The 15425-nt window shown below is 46.1% G+C and overlaps 1 protein-coding gene across 1 annotated transcript in view; it reads left to right on the plus strand.

Moving 5' to 3' along the window:
- LMO1 (LIM domain only 1) overlaps positions 1-15425 on the plus strand; it is a 138622-nt gene that overhangs the window by 47924 nt on the left and 75273 nt on the right. The window contains exon 2 of the mRNA XM_019629286.1: positions 4055-4136. The gene's annotated coding sequence lies outside the window, so the exon portion shown is untranslated. The remainder of the gene's footprint in view (positions 1-4054; positions 4137-15425) is intronic.

Consider the following 15425-nt stretch of genomic DNA (forward strand, 5'->3'; position numbering starts at 1 on the left):
TTCCTCCCACCCCTGTCCCTGCCCCAAACTGCTCTTCCTCCTGTATTTAGCATCCCCTCAAATGGCATTACCATCATACAATTGTCTGGAAATTCTCCAGGAGCCTGGCAGACTGCTAGGTGCTTCACTTCTCTCTTTCTCTCATCCCTCAAACTCAACTGTCACCAAGGTCTGTTCATTTTACCTCCTTAATGCCTCTTGAATCTACAATGGTTCCCCTTCTTTACTACCATCACCACCCTGATCCAGCCAACCTCAACTCTTACCTGGATGGCTGGAAGTGCTTCCTATCTGCACTCCACATTCCCCCAAACCAGAGCACCTTTCTTTCTAAGACAGAAATCAAATCACGTCTTTGCACCACCTGAAATCCTCAATGGCTCCTCACTGCCTACAAAGTAAAGTACACATTCCAGGCTCTTCAGTATCTCTCTCCTGCACCGTTTCTTCTTCCTCTGCTGGTATCACCTCTGCAGCTGTGCCCCAGCCACTCTTTTCCTCAATGTCTACCCTTCCTACAATAGGCCACTGCTTCACGCGTCTGACACACTGTGGTCAGATGCTGGTCCAAAGTGTTGACTTTAAATACCAGCAGCGATGGAGCCAGGCGGGGAAGAGGGCCTCTGGTACACCATGTATTCACTCTACAGTCATTCAGTGAGCCCGTTTTGTTCCAAGCACTGTGCTAGACACTGGGGATAGAGTGGTGAAAATTCAAGGACTCTGCCACGGAGGAGCTCACTGTCCCCTGGGGGAATCAGAGGGGATGACAGGCAAGTGCAAGATAAAGAGGGGCTACTGAAGACGTTCAATCGGAGTGTGATGGAATCCTCATTTCCTTTAGGCGCAGGGTGTTGAATGAAGTAGAGAGGGCCAGAGCGGATTTGGGGAGGCCAGCCTGGAGCTACCACAAGGATCCTCACTGGGAAGGAGGCAATGGAAATGCAAGGTCGTTCAGAAAGTGGAATGGGCAGGACTGGGTGACAAATTAGCTATGGAATGCAAGAGGAGTCTAGGATGGCTCCCAGGTCTGCCTCAGGCAATGAGGGCATGGTGGTACTGTTTGTGAAGCAAAAACAGGCTAGGGAACAGATAAGGCCTCAGCTCCCCCCTAGGTGGTTGTTGTTTCAGTTTACAATCTGAGCACTGCTAGAGCCAACCAAGTGGTAAGTGCTTTACCTGCTTTTATCTGCTGGTCTCCTCACAATAAACTCCTGAGGAGATGACTATTATTCCCATTGTACAGATGGTGCTACTGAGGCTCAAGAAAGTTAAATAATTTGCCTGTGCTCACCTAGTTAGCAAATGAAGGAGCCAGGATACCGGGCCAGCCCTGGCTGACTCCCCTGTTAACAGCTGCCTTCTATCACCTCCCCAGATGACAACCACTGCCTGTGAGCATGAGACTCTGTGGGGCTACACTGGCCTGTATCCAGGCTACTCATTGTCGTTTCTGTCTCCATTCCCTGTTTCTCGCTCCTGGGTGGAGCTTGCTCTTTCTCCTCATGGCTCTGGATTCCTGTAGGGACAGACTCCAATGCTGGGGGCTTACGTGGAAGGCAATGGTGACTGGCAAGGGTAGGGATTCAGAGCTAGGGCAGTGGTCTGGCCTCTGCTCACACACACGCCAGAGCTGTGCCCTCTCAGGCCTCTTCTGCCTCATCGTCCCCTGTCCTTCCACTCCCTGAGATGGACCCCTGGGATAGAGGGTGAGGCACTTCATGGGGTTTGTAGAGGCTGGATTGGGGAGCTAGCCTCTATGGAGCAAAGAAGCAAGGTAGGCAGGGGGCGCCACAGACCCTGTGGGCCCTCCAGGGTGGTAGACGCACCTGTGAGGTTGTACCTGATGAGCTCCCCTGGGTAACCAAGCACTGGAAAATCAATACCATTTTCCACTTTCAGTGCTGAGGGACTCCTTTTCATTATGTCTCACACTTCCTCAGTGCTGCTAGGGACTGAGACGGTTCTCTGGCCATGGTCCCAGCCCTAATCTCTGCACTGGCCGACAAGCCCTGTGAACACGGCTCTAGGACCCCTGGTTCATTTCACACTGCCTCGGAACCCAGGGCCTGCCACCTCACCCTTAGCAACGTCCATCTCTGTGTTGCCTTCATACACATACACGCACACACACACACACACACACACACACACACACACACACATGCACACAGGCACACACATGTACACACACGCACACACACACATGCACACTCAACCCTAACTCATCACCCACATTTTCCGGATAGTGGAATGTGTGGCCATGTAAGCACCCACTTTATCATTTTAACCCTTTTGGATGAAAATCTTTCCCAAATCTCTGCTCCTCACATTAAAGAAAAAGAACTATATCTTTATCTATTTTTATTAAAATAATAAATATTCGTTATACAAAGTTTGGCAACTATTGGCCATTATGAGGAGAAATTACTTCATTCAAGAGTTATTTATGAAGAAGAGAATTCACACAGGTGTGCGTGCATATGGGCTCTGTAAGGATGTGCATTTATGTACTGAGGGCAGAGGAGGGTGTTTATCTCATCTCAAACATCATCTCCTCGGAGAAGGAAGAAGGCTCTGTGATCCACAGTGCCCAGAACAGTGCCCAGTTTATAGCTGGTGCCTGACATGTACAGTATTTGTTGAATGAATTCATGAATGTGCTTCTTCATAAGCGTATAGCTCCTCGTAGCCTCCATCCAGGCCCTTTCCTAGCTCCAGCTCAGCTGAGAATCAGTAAGAAAATAAAGGGCTCTGAATATAATACACATCCCAAACCTTACTTTAGGGAAAGTTCCCATGCTTTCAGCCAAAGTCTATTCTATCTTTCACAAATCACGAAGTTTGTTTTTCTAGTCTTCATGCTCCAAAGCTGATGTCCCGGTTGCCAAGCTCTCCAAAGACGAGGAATAGCACGAGGAAGTGAGGGTGCTATGGACAGACACCCCAACAGCCATAGACACCGTACACATGCAACTACCAGGCTTAGAAACCACAGTGCTGGGGCATTCTGTGCAGGCACTAACAGCCCTGAAACCACTGTCACCTAAGAGTGCATTATATTATATTACACTGCAAACATAACGTGACCTTGGCCATCTCAAGAAGATGAAACCCTGTCTCCAGTGCTGTCTTTAAGAAAGCATATAGTGTTCCTGCTTTCTTCCGATCTTCCAAGCGGCTCTCCACCCTCTCCATTCTGCACCCTCTGGCATATGGGCTCACACTAAACTATTTTGTAGATGAGAGAGGAATGCACCTGTTGTCTCCAGTGATTTAGGATGATCTAGAAAACACAACTGTGGCTCCTGGCGCTCCCTTGTCCCCTACACGCTCCAAATCTGTTCTTTAGCCCTTTCCCCCACCCCCACCCCGCTCCCCAGTGGGGTGGATTCTGGTGCACCAGGAGCAGATCAGCCTTTGCAACAATGATTAATTGACCCCAGCAGTTTAAGACTGCTTATTTGCACACCGTTATGAACTGTCACAATATGTCTCAAATGCAAGCGGCTTCCATTAGAAGTGGAACGGCAGAGCGGGAAGCGCAAGCAATATTTCCTTAAAAGTTCATTGTAGGCAATGGGGTAGTGTGCGAAGCTAAACAAATCCAGGCAATAATGGAAATGTAGCATGAAATTACTTCTGTAAACAACAACCATTCATTATTTGAACATTTTTCATAAGCGAGCAGGCAGGGAGAGGGGCAGGGGCTGCGGGTGAGAGGGGAGGGGGCTGCTGCAGTCAGGGCCCCCGTACGCCCACTGGAGTTTCCAGGCAGAGCTTTCTCGGGGCTCCCTGTGTCCATCTGTCTTCAGAAAAATGCCGAGACGAGGCTCCATTCTGCCCAGCGCCTGCCGTCGGGTTCCCTTTCTTCATTAAGCAGGATTGGCGCAGGCTGAGGGAATGTATGATTTAAGGAGGAAAGAGAGGCCCACTACTTAATGTTGATTTGGCGGAGTGTATAACCCCGGAGAGAAATGTAAATAGCAGCCTGCAATAACATGACAGCCCACTAATCATATTTACAAACGATATTAAATCTGTCCGCACACAGGCCTGCCTGCGGATTGGCCCGGACGTAATTGTCATTGTAACCAGCGCCGGCTTATGGGAGGATTTAACTGCAGTGATATAAGGTGAGTCGCGGGCTTATTATGACTTTATTATTACCCGGTTTATGTTTATTAAAACAATTTGTCATGCAGAGCAGGAATGGAGGAATGGGAGCATTAAATCGTGCCATACTCAACCTGGAGAGACGACTCCGAGGATGAATGGCAGCGGGCCCCAAGCCCGGGACTCTCGCCCCTGGAGCAGGAGCCCGTCAGCCTTAGGGCCTAGAGCCTGGCCTGGCCAAGGAAGATCACTCTGCCCAAACCTCAGAGCCCAGCCGTACACAGCCAGAGTCTTTTCTGTGGCTCTGCTGTCTTTCAAATAGGAGTTGGCTCAGGATAGCCAGGGGAAGGACAAGGGCCTGAGTTATTGTGGGGTGCTTACAGGAGTGACCTTGAGGGCCACACTGGGACTCTCCTCATGGGAACAGAGCCAAGCCTGTGAAGGCTGCGCCGAGAGAGCCTGCAGAGGCTCAGCACAAAAGGTCTTGGAAGAAGTTTAATAAAAACTGCTTTATTTTCTCTGGGGGTCCTTATTGGTTATTATCAAATTTATTTCATCCCCAATCTTTGTTCTTTGGCAATGCAGAGAAAAGGGAGGGTGGGTGGACCGGAGAGGAACAGGTCCATGCAACTAGTAAATAATACTCCCTTTCCCCAATCCAATTACCCAAGGAAGAGAGGCGTGTGGAGGTGGGAGGGCCGGGCTAGTAGCTCCCAATGTAACTGGGGCTGAGGCCTCAAGTACAGACATAAAAGTCACAGGCACTAGTTCTTGCTGCCAATCCCAGGAAAGGCCCCACATACGGCAGATGGACCCACGTATGCACAAGAACTGGTTCTGTGACTGTCACAAAAGCTTTAGAAATGTGACCCTTGATCAGAGTGCCCTGAAGACGAAAGAGCTGAACAGTGGCCAGGCCAGTTCTCATAGACCAGGTGACTGCATCTTGACTAAAAATGTGCTCCTCCCTTCAAGGTCTCCACTAGCCCTTATATTACTTCCGTCCGTGTATATTGACATTAGATAAAGGCTTCCCTTCCTCCAGACAGGGGCAGGCAATGCAGGGCCCATGCATTGGTGAGCACAGCAAAGTCTAGATTCCAGGCTCATTTTCCCCTTTAGTCCTTGTGCAGTGAACAACCTACACAACTGTACATGGTGCCCCTATCCCCACTGCTACCAGCCTCGTAGTCTGAAATGCCATTATTTAAGAAATTCGCTCTCTGCACAATGTTTCCACGGCCATTAAATCCTCAACAGTGAAGCAGAGAGCCTCCAGATGGGACAATGGATAGTAAGAAAGGATGTTCCCATCATCACCATCGGTCAGGATGCCCACAGGGTCAGGCCTCATGGTGGGTGAGGGCAGGCTGGGTTCCCTTCTGGGCCCCTGAGCACTGCTTTCTATGGGATATGATGCAAAGGGTGCTATGGGAGTACCTGGTACCACACATGGCAGTCTCCATGCCCCATGGGCATGTGATACAGCACCGGGTGGCTCCCAGGTGTGTACAGCACCGGGCGGCTGCCTCTGGAGGGATCACCACCTTCCTCTCCTCCACCTCTCTGCCTGGCCAAGAGGGCCGACTTGGGGATCCTGAGTCTGGGCATTTGGGCACTAGAAGCGACATCCTCATCCAGAGCTCAGCCTTCATTCCGGGCACCCTCCCTGCAGGTGGGCTTCTGGCCTCTGCTCACACACCTCCTGTGGTAAGGAACTCCCTCCCTCCTGAGATGGCCTCTCTTTCTGTTGGAAACCTTTCCTGGAATACCCTCCACCTGCCACCCATGTAACCATCAGCCAGCTGAAGGTCTAGAAGATTTTCGGCATTCTAGAAGGCTCCTTCGTGCTCCCTCCCAGTCAGTACACTCCCACAAAGGTAGCCTCTAGTTTGCAAATCTTGGCACGTTTTTTGCAGGGGGAGAGGACTCTGAGAATGAGGCTCTTCTCTTGCATGTCCTGCAGCAGTTCTGGCAGGGCAGCTCCCCTGTGTCAGGACTTCTGGGCCCTTCCCTATTGGAGTCCTGCCTCGTGGTGCTCTGGGGTCCCCCTGAGTCCCTGTCGGAATGAGTCCCTGGGAACAATACCCCCAACTCACCCTCTTCCGTGGGTGCAGTCCAGATGGAGGCAGAGGTGGGCCCCACCCCCAGAGCCTGGCTCTGCGATGGCTGTGGGAGATGACTTCTAATTGTGGTCCCAGCTCCCCAGTCCTGAGGATGCTTGTAGGCCTTGGGTTCCCTTTGTCTCATTTAAGAAAGGAGTCACTGAATGGTAGCTCAGAGGAAGAACAATAAGCCTTTATTGCGGCTGCCCTTCTCCACAAATGTTCAACCTGCTGGCCAGCGGGAGAGGCCGTGCTGGCAAATTAAAAGTCTCTAAACTTTTTTATGTCTCTTTGGACACTCCCGGGAAGCTTTAATGCTGAACTGGATGGCCTGGCTCAGAGACAAAGAAACAGGCTCGGGTCACAGAGGATCTTCCGTGTGTTCCCTTCCTGGCTAGTGGTTGCTGGGTGGGTAGGGTGTGGTGGGTCAGGGGGACTCTGGGGCCCCAGAAGGCCTCTTGGGGCAGGGTCATCCTGACAGTGACATTCTATGGATGACAGACACTGAATCCCCACCAGCTTTCTCTGAGTTCCACCCTCAAGGAAAGTACAGACTGTACCCAACATAGCTAGGTAAGGTTGCTGCCACCAGGGAAAAAGGAAGCCTGTTGCAGACCTCGAGAGTCTTAGCTCCCCACCCATCCCGCCCTCTGTGCTGAGCCCTGAGGCTGGTATACCCCTAGAAGGTGTTGGTGGGCCAAGTCCACCTGCCACAGGTGAGGACCCCGCACAGCTCCCACCAAAGACCTTGGCTCAGAGCCTCTGAGTTCTCTATGTGGGCTGAAAGGCAGGAGGGCTTGAGAGAGAGAGAGAGAGAGAGAGAGAGAGAGAGAGAGAGAGAGAGAGAGAGAGAAAGAGAAAGACACTAGGACAGTCTCTGTCAATACCTGTTGCCCTGACATTAACTCTTTTCACTCCCTAAAGTGCCAGGGTTTCCTACTACATGCCAGTCTGGTGCTAAGCTGTGTCATCTTTCCAGCAAATGTTGAGTCATAGACATCAAGGGGGAACCACACTGGACCACCCAATCCTTTCCCCTTACAAAAAAGTGCTAAGACTTACAGTATAGAGGTGACCTTTGTGGGAGTGCACTGACTGGGAGGGGGCACAAAGGAGCCTTCTGGAATGCTGGAAATCTAGACCTTCAGGTGGGTGATGGTTACAATTGGGTGTACACTTATGTAGAAAGCCATTGAGTTGTACACTCTGCTGCTTTTGAATTTAAAATTATAGTAATAACAAACATAGCTCTGTACTTAAGAGATTCAGTCCGAATCCCAACTCTACCACTTCCCAGCTAAGTGTCTCTGGGCACATCATCCAATGCCTGAGTCTCAGTCTTCATCTGTAAACAGGGAGGCTATCACCTACCTCTTCCCCACTGGCCTGAAAGCTCCATGAGAATAGGGGCCACAGAGAATGTTCTCCATAGAGAATAGGGACTCCCTTCTCTGTCTTCCCTGGGCTCCTAGGGGTCTGACTTAAGAAATTGCCACTATAATAAAAATCTTCCTCTGGTTATTGGGAAGGGCTATAGGTCTGAAGGGACCCCACAGCTCTCCAGGAAAATACCTTACCTTGTTTTACCAACATTTCAGTTATATTGTGTTTTTTGGTGTGTCCCACATGCCTCTAGTCGCTCTTCCATAAAGGACTTGCTTGAGTCAGCCTCTCTCTCCATCAGAAAGGAAGAGCCAGAACTGGGGTGCTGAGGCTGAGGCAGGGCCTGATTTCCAGGACACTGGAAATTAGGGGCAGAGCCCTTGGAGGTGCTGGGGCAGCTGGGTTTGCCTTGGAGAAGGGCCAGAGCAGGGTTTGCTTTCCCTGGGAAAGAGTTGAAGAGTTATGCTGCTAGAACAAAGGCCCAGCAATGAGACCGTCATGGGACTAGGCTCTCTGGGAGAAAAGAGGACCTGGGGTCTAGATCAGCGATGGTGGGGAAGTACCCTGGCCTCTGGCGCTGTGACATCCAGGGCTCAAACCCTGCCCACTGGAACACACTGTCTCTCTCAGGCCCCCATCAGGCTGGACATTCCAGGTTGTTCTTGCAGGAAAAGGGTCCCTTCCTTACATCACTCTATCTGATGGTCTGCTAGGCTAGTTTCTGGCAATTTCTTGCTCCGTTTCTTTAATCCCTGATTCTCTTCAAGCGCAGAGGGAAAAAGCCAAAGGCCTGTTGGTGGGGGGAGTGGGGGTGGGATGGAAAGAGCGATAAAGGAAATGGCTCCTGCTCTAGGCATCCAGGCTTGGTACAGGGTAGGGGTACCAAGGGCCCCTGAGGGTCCCAGACCAGAGCTGTGAGACCCAGGTCTGAGGCTGGCCCCTCCTCCTCAACCTCTCCAGCACTGGCAGGGTCAGCATAAGTGGGCTGTGGCCTGAGACTATTGGGCTGCAGTCATTTTTACAGGCTAAGAACAGAGGCCTAGGGTGAGCAGCACCAAAGGCAACAGCCAGAACCCTGGCGAGAAGATTCTGTGAATTCACCACAGCCCAGGTCCCACTATGAGAGTCAGGTCGGGGCTCAGACACAATCCAGGCTGGTACTGAGGCTCCATGGCCCCTGAATGGCGGCTTCCTCACTGGCTGCCAGAGCTGAGGGCAGAGGAGCTCTGTGTGAGCTCAGGTGAAACAGCAGGTCTGTGCTCCCCTCCTGTGCCTTGCTCTGCCTCTCTGCTCAGGCCACAGAAGCCCTTACTGCTTCTGGGAAAGGAGCAGGAGGGGCCGTGGCATGGGGGCAAGCTCTGGAGAATAGAGCCTTGTGGAGTCTGCAACTTCTTAGAGGAAAAACCTATTGAGAAGCTCAAATCATGGCAGTAATTAGGCCACTTATTTTGCAAAAGTCCAAATTAAATGGAAAATTTGGTGCTAATGAAAATGTTCCATTTTCCCCTTTTATTAAATCTAGCTCCGTGCCTTCCAAGAGTTTGGGAATAGCCAGTCCCTGATGGCTTTCTCACAGCCAGTTCATATCCTCCGATTGTAGCATTGCTGAGACAGAACACACTCTCAGGGCCTCCAGTTACTGGCTCAATTGAAAAATGTCCTTCATAAGGTAGCAGCATTAACCCACCCCCAGCTACCCACTCCTCCAGCCCTCCCCCAACTCCCCCTACCACACAGCTATCAGCCTGTTGCCTGTCAACAGGCTATGTGGGCCCCTAGGATCCCAGGCAAAAGAAGGAGGGGTCAGTGTGCTCCCTGTAGAGCTGGGCTTCTGGTCTACCCCTTCTGGCGCCAGCCCAGGAAAATCTGCGCTCAGCATCTTCCCCAAAGAGCCCCATCGCCCTACCACTTCAGGCTGCCTATTTCCTGACAGCAGTCCTAGAAAGAGCTGAAAGAGCTGAAGTATCCGAGATTCTGAGTAGACCTGTACTTTGGTCCCCATTTGATCCCACATTTACCAACTAGGGGCCTCAGGCAACTCAGTTTGACTCTCTGGGCTTCAGTTTCCTTGGCTGTAAATTGGGGATCATGCGAGTACCTTCCTGGTAAAATGTAGTGAGGGGGATTAGAGAGAGGGCACTGCAGAGGACCTGAGCCTTTTTTCCAGTCTGGTTATGATGACACCCCTTCTCTGTGCTCCCATAGCTTGCTTACTTCATACCATGTCATAATTCCCATTCCCACAACCAGATGTGATCATTTCGATGGCAGGATCCACGTCGAATTCATCTTTATATTCCCTTTGCCTGGCACATGGTGAGATACTGGGCAGAGTACAGACAGTATGATGATTACTATAAAGATCAAAAACAGACAAGCTAATCAATATTTTTTAGGGATGCATACATAAGGAGTAAAACAATAAAAAAAATTTTTAGTCCAGATGGTGGTTACCTTTGGGGAAAAGGAAGAGAATGCAACTGCAAAGGGACATACAGAAGCTTTCTGAGATTCTGGAAATGTACTACAATATTTTTAAATGAGTTTTAAATGAGTGATGGTTACACAGATGTTCACTTTATTATATTTCTTTAAATTCTATGTATCATATTATACTCTTTTATATATATAATATCGTTTACTACAACAAAGAAAGTGAGTTTTTTTGTACCTAACTTTTTTTATTCTTTTCTAATTTTATTGCACTGGAGTCATAGTATATGTCATTAATCATATCAAAATTTTAGTGTCTGTTAAGACTTCCTTTATGGCGTATTACATAGTCAATTTTGTTAATGTTCCATGTGTACTTGAAAATAAAGTGTCCTCTTTAATTATTGGATACAGGGTTTTACATATGTACATTAAACAGTGGTTTGTAGTTTAATCATACATGTTCAACCGTCTGTGTTCTTGCTAATTTTTTTTGCCTGTTCTGTCAGTTTCTGAGAAAGAAATGTTAAAATTTCCCATTACAATTGTGGTTTGTCAGTTTCTACCACAATTCTTTCAAATTTTGCCATTTAATTTTGTTTAGTATACTCTGTCAATTTTTTTTCATAATTCTGTGATTTTAAGATTATGTTATTAATAACAATCAGGTTCAGCATCAATATAGATTTCTATTGAATTTTTCTTCTCATCATAAACATCCATCTTTAAATCTCAAGGGTTTCTTTTTGTTTGTTTTAAAATCTCTTTCACTTTCCATTAATATTATATAGCTTCTTTCTTTTGGTTAGTATATATAATATATTTCCTATCCTTAGTATCAAGCTTTCTGCATAATTATGTTTTTAGTTATTTTGTCTTGTATAAACAACTTATAACTGAATTTTAAATTTTTATCTGAGAATATCTCAGAATAAGTGGGTTTAATCCATTTAATTTTATTGCGATTACTGATAAACTTTTCTATACCATCTTTAAAATTTTTTACCATGTATGTTTCTTTGTTTCTTTTTCTTTCCTGCATTCAGTTAGATTTAAAACAAAAGCTTTATTGAGATATAATTCACATACCATACAATTCACCCATTTAAAGTATATAATTCAATAAATTTTAGTATAGTCACAGAGCAACCATCACCACAGTCAATTGTAGAACATTTTCATCACCTCAGTAAGAAACCCTGTATCTTTTAGCACTCCTCTAGCCCCCTGACTCCAGCCCTAAGTAACCACTAATCTCCTTTCTGTCTCTATACATTTCCCTATTGTAGGCTTTCATATGAGTGGACTCATATAATATGTGGTCTTTTGTGACTAGCTTCTTTTAGTTAACCTAATGTTTTCAAGATTCATCCATGCCCTACCCTATACCAGTATTTCATTTATTTTAAAAATATTTTTATTAAAATATAGCTAACATACAATATTATATTAGTTTCAGGTGTACACCATAGTTATTCAACATTTATATCCCTAAAGAAGTGATCACCATGATAAGTCCAGCAAACACCTGAGACTGTACCACACTATCACATTATTATTGATTATATCCCTATGCTGTACATTTTCATGACTTTTTTTTTTATACCTGGAAATTTGGACCTCTTATTCCCCTTGACCTTTTCCCCGCTTTTAAAATTTTTCAATTACAGTTGACATTCAATATTATTTTATATTAATTTCAGGTGTACAGCATAGTGGTTAGACATTTATATAATTTAAGAAGTGATCCCCCTGACTAGTCTAGTACTCACCTGGCACTATACATGGTTGTTACCATACTATTGACTATATTCCCTGTGCTTTACTTTACATCCCCATGACTCTTTCATAACTACCAGTTTGTACTTCTTAATCCCTTCCCCTTTTTTACCCTACCTCCCAATCCCCTCCCATCTATCACCCCAACACTAGTACCCATCTGACACTATACATAGTTATTACAATATTATTGACTATATTTTTTATGCTATACCCAACACTCCCATAATTACTTTGTAACAACCAATATGTACTTCTTAATCCCTTCCCCCTTTTCACTCACTCCCAACTCCCTCCCAACTGGCAACCATCAATATGTTCTCTGTATCTATGAGTTTGTTTCTCTTTTGTTTGTTCATTTTGTTCTTTAGATTCCACATATACTGTATTTTGCCATGTATATTGTGTGCTTTTTTGCCCAAATTTGTGAGGAAAAAATAAAGATGCGCATTATACATGGGTAGTACTAATTGCATATCTATGTAAATGTTTTTAATTATTTTATTTATGCTTATGAGTTAAAAGTACAATAATAAATAAATAAATGCCTAAATTCCTTTATAATACAAAAAAACAAGTACCTAAACATAAATAAAAATTTGAATTAAAAAATTAAAACAAAAGTTATTTTCCCTGAAAATTTGGGCCAAAAACGTGGGTGCGCATTATACATGGGAGCGTATTATACACAGCAAAATATGGTACGTGAAATCCCATTGCATCTGTCTTTCTCTGTCTTGCACTCTGCTCAGGACAACACCCTCCAGGTTCATCCATGCCACTAGTGATGGTGAGAACCCATTCCCATCCATGACTAAGCAATATTTCATTGTATATATGTACCACCTCCTCTTTATCCATTCTTCCATTGACCGACACTCAGGCTGCTTCCACAATTTGGACATTGTAAATAATGCTGCAATGAACCTATAGATGTATATGAACCCTTGAAGTAGTGTTTGGTTTTCTTCAGAGAAATACCCTAAGTGGGATTACTGGATCCTTCTTTGTCTCTTGTTATAGCCTTTGTTTTAAAGTTTCTTTTGTCTGGTATAAGTATTGCTATTCCAGCTTTTTTTGGTTTTTTGTTTGTTTCCATTTTCATGAAATATCTTTTTCCATCCCTTTACTTTCTGTCTTTGTGTGTATCTTTCAATCTGAAGTGAGTCTCTTGTAGGCAGCATCTTAAGGGTTTTGCTTTCTTATCCATTCAGCCATCCTGTGTCTTTTGATTGTAGCATTTAATCCATTTACATTGAAAGTAATTGTTGATGGATATGTTGCTATTGCTATTTTATTATTCATAATTTTGACCTTTTTTTTTTCCATCTTAAAGAAGGCCCTCTAAGATTTCTTGTAATACTGGTTTGATGGTGATGAACTCCTTTAACTTTTTCTTGTCTGAGAAGCTCTTCATCTGTGCTTAGATTTTAAATAATAGCTTTGCTGGGTAAAGTAATCTTGGTTGTAGGTCCTTGTTTTTCATCATGTTGAATATTTTGTGCCAATCCCTTCTGGCCTGCAAAGTTTCTGTTGAGAAATCAGCTGAAAATCTTGTGGGAGGTCCTTATAAGTTACTAGTTGCCTTTCTCTTGCTACTTTTAGGATTCCCACTTTGCCTTTAACCTTTGCCATTCTAATTACTCATATAATATGTCTTGGTGTGGGCCTCTTTGGGTTCATCTTGTTTGGGACTATCTATGCTTCCTGGACTTGTATGTCTATTTCCTTCACTATGTTAGGGAAGTTTTCAATCATTTCTTCAAATAGGTTCTCAATTCCTTGCTTTTTCTCTTCTCCTTCTGGTACCCCTATGATGCAAATATTGTTACACTAGATGTTGTCCCAGAGGTCTGTTAAACTATCCTCGTTGTTTTTTTTCAGATTCTTATTTCCTTTTGCAGTTCTGATTGGGTGCTTTCTGATACCTTGTCTTCCAAATTGCTGATTCGATCCTCTGCTTCATCTAGTCTGCTGGTGATTCTTTCTAATGCTGGTGATTCATTCCTCATTTCAGTTATTGTATTCTTCACTTCTGACTGTTTTTAAAAATGATTTCTATGTCCCTTTTTATGCTTGCTTTCTCTTTGTTGAAGTTCTCACTAAGTTCCTTGGGCATCCTTATAACCATTGTTTTGAACTCTATCTCTGGTAAGTTACTTGCCTCCATTTTGTTTAGTTCTTTTCCTGGAGTTTTCTCCTGTTCTTTCATTTGAGACCTATTTCTTTGTTTCTTCATTTTGGCTGCCTCTCTGTTTGTTTCTATGTATTAGGTAGGTCTGCTTTATCTCCCAGTCTTAGCCAGGTGGCCTCATGTAGTAGGTGCCCTGCATGGTCCTGGCACAGTCTCCCTGGTCACCTGCTCTGGGTGCTTCAGGAGTGTCCTTTGTGTGGGTTGTGTGTGTCCTCCTGTTATAGTTTAGCTTTGATTGCTACTGGCACATTAGTAGGTAGGGTTGACCCTCAGGCTGATTGGCTCTGGGGTTTTGCCTCATCCACAGCTTACAGACTGCTGTGTGTGTGCGTTTGGGGGGCTTATCCCACTTAGTGGAGTTTGCCCCAGCAGGCTCTGGTGCCTGTTGGGACTGCCTTTTGGGTGTGCCACTTGTGGGTATAATTGGGTGGTGCTCTGTTGTGGTCTGAAGCCAACCTCCAAGTATGTTGGTTCTGGGCCCTCTTGTGATGGCTCTGTGCAAGCAGGCCACCCACTGCCTGTGACTATCTGGGGACTATCTGGTAGGCACTACAAAGTGATCCGTGGTAGTTCGTTACCTGTGCTAACCCTCGAGGTGCATGGGAGAGGCCATGCTGCAAACTGAGGATGGCCACCACCAGTACTTGGCCTGGGATAGCTCCACAAAAAGCCAGGACACCCTGAGGCCTGCTGCCACCTGCTGACTCCCTTAAGTTTCAGCCCCTGATAAAGCCTTCTGTGGAACATGAGTTGGATAAGGCAGAGTCTCAGGGAGTCACTAGGGAGGGAAGAGTTGTGGTCAATAGGTTAATGTAGACTCTAGTTTGGTGCCAGTGCTGAGCCTGGAGCCACTCAGCAAAAGTCTCAGAGCACACTGAGGTCAGCTGCCACCCTCCTGGGTCCTGTGGACTCCAATAGTTTTTCCAGAAAGAGTGCAATGAGGGCAGAGCTGGCTGCTCTTGGAGAATGTGCCTCTGGTACCGTCCTTCCCCCAAAATAAGACCTAACCAGAAAATAAGCCCTAGCATGATTTTTCAGGATGCTCATAATATAAGCCCTTCCCCAAACATAAGCCCCCAGTTAAGATCGTCAGCCAGACATGACTGTTTGAATAAATGTAGATCTTTGTACATGAATAAATGAATAAATGTAAATTGTTGGAGCAAAAATTAATATAAGACCCAGTCTTATTTTCAGGGAAACATGGTTATGGGCGAGTTGGGTGGGGCAGGGTCTCAGGGAGTCAGCAGGGTGGAGCAGCAGAGCTCACCAGGTCAATTAGATTCAGATTTGGCCGTAAACGCAGCGGGGAGGTCTCAACATAGGAAAGATGGCACCAGCCTGCCAGCTGCATGGCTGCCTGGGAAAAGGACTCCTTACAGGACTCCAGCCCTCATTCCAAAACCACAGAACTC

The sequence above is a fragment of the Hipposideros armiger genome, unplaced genomic scaffold (assembly GCF_001890085.2).
Source record: "Hipposideros armiger isolate ML-2016 unplaced genomic scaffold, ASM189008v1 scaffold_834, whole genome shotgun sequence".
Taxonomy (NCBI): Eukaryota; Metazoa; Chordata; class Mammalia; order Chiroptera; family Hipposideridae; genus Hipposideros; species Hipposideros armiger.